Raw genomic sequence first — 5,775 nt, 5'->3', positions numbered from 1 at the left:
TCAAGGATACTTGGACATGTGGCGGGAGGAGCCGGGGATCGAACCAACAACCTTGTGATTAGTGGACGACCCGCTCTGCCTCTGAGCCGCCCACATTTTATAATGACAAATATTGGCCTAAAAAAATGCAGAATCTGAACTCAAATGTTTATAAGAGCTGTTTTACCAGTCTTTGCATGAAAATAAAAACATCTAAGTGGCTTATTTTCTCCACAGGCTTACACATGGTAATAGATAGAACCACTGGCTGTGATATGATGTCGGAACATCTCAAAAAGCTCAAAATATTTTCCCAAAGAAAACTTAAGAAGAATTAGTCTACGTTTAGATCTTAAGACTGTGTGGGTCCGGGGTCTCAAACTCAAATTATACAAAACAAACTAATGTGAACAGCAGTTTATTTATATATTATGTTTTGTTTTAATATCATCATTTTATATAAAATGAAGGCCTGGAACCTGCTCTCTTCATATCAACTTTCTGCATGCGTTTGCAGGAACCTTTGACCTTTGCCATTCCTTCCTGCCAAAAAACAAAACTCATAATATAATATAATATAATATAATATAATATAATACATAAAAATGGATGGCTGTAGGTAATTGAGTAAAACTGATACAAAACTTAGTTAAACAGTCGCCTGCGTCACCAGTATATACCAGTTACAGCAACATGACTCATATTGTGGATGAGGTGGCTATTTGCAATAACAAGCAAAGTGCCCAATAACAGGGACTCTGCATGTAGTTCAGATGATGTCAAGTATTTGCTCAATTCATTTAAAAACATCACAGCTGCATTCTGATCTCAGCTAACTGAATAAAACTAAATGACAACTGACAAAGAGTAACAGCTGCATAGTCTTGTTTGCCACCTAACATGTGTTTGTTTGTAGGATCCAATGTCCATCTATCTTTATATTGCTAAATGTGTGGAAGCTGGAGAGGCTGTAGTGTAACGTTAGGCCTTCATACATGCTTTGACTTATGGTTCGACAAATTCACCACAACATGGCAATGTCACTGAGCGCCCAGCCGGGCAGCTGTCGCCGCCTTGCGCAGCATTTATGTAGCGGTATTTTTGTAGCTCTCCAAGCCGAATCGTAGAGGGAGCTCTCTGCTATAATATATATCTGAGGCTATGATGCTCTAGGTGGGCTTAGGATAGGAGACAAGCGGGCGACGGGCGCAACAACAACTGCCAATTCAGAGCACGGCGCGATGACATAAAACAAGACAGAGAAGTGCAGTATTCGGCGGTGGAAGATGGCTGATTTTGGAAGAACACAAATCGTGTGTTTGGTCTGAGTGAATGAGTAGCCGCTGATCGTCGAGGATCGTTTTGCTGTTAATGCCCCGTCATTGTCTGTTCCGCTCGGGCCTTACCGCTACAGCCTGTGTGTACTTTGCTACCTGGAAAGCAAACTTTAATTATTAAATGGCAGATGCGACAGCGACCAATTCTCTTAAACGAAATACTAAAAGAAACGTCTGCGCTGGCTGCTTTTGGAGACTGCGTCGCTTCGGACACTTTGAGGGCACTGGGTGGGGAAGGGCCTTGATTCTGAGCTAACACAGCTAGCTAACGTCATTTGCTACTCTGACTTCTTCAAATAAAGCTGCAAGTTTACGTTAAGTGACACGCTACAACTCAACTGGGTAATGCGACTCTGTTAACTCTGGTGTCTGTAGTAACGTTACCGTGCGTGTAGGTATGTTTGTTCGTGTTATAAAGGGCGTAACGTTATATTAATGCAAACAAGCTAGCGTTAGCTAGCGTAACTTAATGTTAAACCCGCCAGTTTCCATGTCGTCAAGGCTGTAAAGACGGGAAACAAAGAAGCGAGAAAATGGACGCCTTGGCCTAAACTCTCCCACCAAACAGTCGAAGTATTAGTAACTTATCCTCGACGACATTTCCACAGATACACGTAAAAAACAGTGGGTTGTGTGTACATTTATCAGAACTTCGGTTATTTAAACGTATTTTGACGGGGTTTTCAATAACGATAGAGGGAGACAAACACTCTCCGATGAGCAGCCCGGACCCAGAGCCCCATCGTGACACCTAGAGGCCGATTAAAGATCCTGCAAACTCCCCCCTTATCAGAAAAGTAGTGATACTTTACCTCCTTTTAGTGTGTTTCTCTCCCCGTTTAACTCAGCCAAAATCAGAGAGTCTGCGCTACAAAGTTTAATAGGCTGCCAAGAAATGCAGGCTTCTTCGCAGTTTGTTTTAATCCCTCTCCCGCTTTAGCAGAGTAGCCTCTGCCACAAAATGGCAGTTGGGAGCTCAGTGCGCCTGTGCGGCCGCTGGGGGGTGGTGTCGAAGCATCTGCACACACCCTGATTGGCCAGGAGGGGCGCCCCGTTGGAATACATTGAAGCCCATTTATCACAATGTTGGGAATGGGGCTGCTTTCAAGACCCTCGGAGATATGAACTTCACTGTCCGAAAAATGACCTCGACATGTCAAAATCTGTATTTAAAGTAAACATAACAAACTATAGAGGGGAAATTATGTTCTAATAAAACACATTCATTATAAATTCAGTGAGTGTATGTGAGATTTGTTTGTCATGGCAACTTAGAAGTCGTTTGTGGCGGCTCCTGTTGCACTTCATTGGCTGTATATCAAAGTCACATCTGCACATGTGCTCGTATTGAGAGAAAAACTGATAAGGAGGAAATAATGTCCACAGAAATCTCAATTCATTGTCTTTTGAAATATTTAAATTTGTACAATAATGTATGTCCATCAATTATTAATCAGTGCATCAATGACGAGGCTTCATCCAGGATTCTCCTGATTCACTTGCACATCTGAACCAAGAGGTATTCCCTACTTTCAATATGGCATCCAAACTTTTATACATAACCTAAATGCAGCATATGATATTTTCTGCACTCTGTGAAAATGCTGTTGTACATTGAGGTTCTGAAGTGCCACCCAAGATACCACAAAGGCACTCGAGGTCCTCAGACAAATGACCACGAAGTGAGTGTCAGCAAAAATATGACGCTTCATACTGTGATAGTGCCAACACAACAAGTCATTCATCTGTTTAATGAGGACAATGTTCTAGCTACTGTCCTTCTCTGTCAGAGAATCACTGTTCTAGGAGACGTACCGTCTGCTGATGCTCTCAACCTAAAACTTCTTCTTCTGACTTGATCTCAAAAACTCCCCTGACTTTAAGGAAGCACAGAATGTGTGTTATTTGAGTGTAAACAGTATCATTAAAAAACACAAAATGGCACATGAAACAACCTTTAAACACATTTTTAATTGTATATATTTGACACCAGAATGCCTGGAAATATATTTTAGAAAAAGAAGAAAACATTTTGTTTCCAATGCTGAACAATCTATCAAGATAGATACTGTGCTGCATGGGCTTTCCACTGCTTCACACTCTATTCATTCTTAAATACAGTATCTCATCCATGTCTTATTGCAGCTCTACTATCAAACCTTGAGGCACTTGAACACTGAGGTGCTTTATGGATGCAGAGGTATAGCTGCAGATTGCTATACTACAGACTAATAATGGTAATATATCATATATACAAACAGTAAGTCCCCCCATGTGACATCAGTCCTGTATTCCAGTATCACTGCAGCCTATATGCTGAATTAATCCACACTGAACACAATATACAACTTGCTAATTGTTTGATCACCCCTCACATCAACAATTAGTAATTCATTATTGCCTTCAATAGATATACATCTACAATGCATTGAAGAGGATTAGGGCTATGTGACAAAATCATTCTGTCTATCTGCCCAAACTCTTCTTCTTATACTATTTCTAACATTATTATGAGGATTCTGACTTTGATCTGTGTAGTGCATTTTCCTCATCACACAATAGATTTTTTAATCCACGGCCCCAATCCTCAGGATGGTTACATCCTTATAAGATCAGCTACTACTCATTTGTTTCTCCCAAGGGTTTCAAAGAAGTCAATTCTCAATACAATTTAGTGTTGCTAAGAATATTTAAGTCAGTTTAAGGGAAGTAAACAGGGTTGGCACATTATACATTAGGAACCTGAACCCACTACACTGATCAGCCATAACATTCTGACCACCTGGGCATCCTGACTGTTCCCATACCAACAAACTGATGCACCTGAGGCAGAGGGAGAAGGCTGGGCCCGGGTGTACTACTGGTAGCTCAAACTGCTGAACATTAATGCTGAGCTTCTGGATAGGAAAGGGGTTTAGAACACACGGGGCATCAGTTTTGTTGGTATGCGGAAACAGTCAGGGATGCCCAGGTGGTCAGGAATGTTTAATGGCTGTATCGCCCAGCAGCGCATTGTGGGGTTCAGGGGTTCTCAGGATGGTATGAAATGTGCCAACCCTGTTTAACTTCCCTGTAACTGACACGTTACATTATTCTTTAGCAACACTAAATTTGTATTCGAGAAGTTGACTTCTTTGAAAAGCCCTTGGGGAGAAACAATGGTAGTAGCTGACCTTATGAAGGATTGGTAACCAATCCATGAGAATACTGGCCGTGGAGTAAAAAAGTGCTGATTGTGTGATTGGAGGAAAAAAGTTGCACTAACAGATACAAAAGTCCAGAATCCTCCAGATGAAATAATTGTTAAGAAATAGTATAAAGAAGAAGAGTTGGGCAGATAGGACAGAATGATTTTGTCACATAAGCACCTAATTCCTACTTCAAGACTGACGATATGTAGATGCTATATCTATTTGACGGCAATAATGATTACTAATTGTTGATGTGAGGGGTGATCCACACCAATTAGCAAGTTGTATTTATTGGTGTTTCAGTGTGGAAGTTAATTCAGGCATGTATAGGCTTGCAGTTATAGAGTACTATGCTGGAGTTACAGGGGATGATTCACAATGGGGGGACTTTGACTGTTTATTATGGTCTGTACAGTATTGCAATAGTGATGCATTTGTATTAGAGAGGGTTGTTTGCATTTTTCCTGAGAGTAATACTTCTATATAGAGTCGTATTTACCGATATAGTCTGTAGTATAGCAATCTGCAAGCTATACTCTGCATTCCAGTAAAAAGCACCTCAGTGTTTCAGTGCCTTTCAAGGTTTGATATAGAGGCTTGCAATGATACTCGATACTCAAATGGGGACTCGACACGAAGTAGCTGCTCTTTATAGATTGAGTGATACTGTTAGAGAGGTTGTGACAAGCAAGGGAAAATGCCACTGCTCGGTCATCTTAGTTCTCATCTATCTTGATAGATGTTTCAGCACTTGGAAACACAATGTTTTCCTCCTCTTTTGTCTCTTAAAGAATTATTTTTCCACCCGCATCCTCTTCCCTGGTGTCCAGAATATTATACCAGGATAATAATGTGTTTAGGAAGGGTTGTTTCATGTCCATTTTGTGTTTTTTATATTTATACTGGTTGGTACACTCAAATTAACACTCATCATTCTGCTGTTCTTAAAGTCAGGGGAGTTTTTGAGATGCAAGTCAGAAGAAGAAGTTTAGTTGAGAGCATCCAGCTCAGACGGTACGTCTCTAGAACAGTGGATTTCTCTGACAGTAAGACAGTAGGCTAGAACATTGTTGTCCTCATTAAACAGATTAATTGACTTGTTTTGTTGGCCACCTATCACAGTGATGAAGCGTCATATTTTTGCGTACACTCACTTCGTGGTTCATTGTCTGAGGACTCGAGTGCCTTTGTGTATCTTGGGTTGGCACTTAAAAACCTCAATGTACAACAGCATTTTCACAGAGTGGCAGAAAAGTATCCATATGCTC

Source organism: Morone saxatilis, unplaced genomic scaffold (assembly GCF_004916995.1).
Source record: "Morone saxatilis isolate NCDOM2014 unplaced genomic scaffold, NCSU_SB_2.0 Contig2, whole genome shotgun sequence".
Taxonomy (NCBI): Eukaryota; Metazoa; Chordata; class Actinopteri; family Moronidae; genus Morone; species Morone saxatilis.
This window is presented reverse-complemented; position numbering follows the sequence as displayed.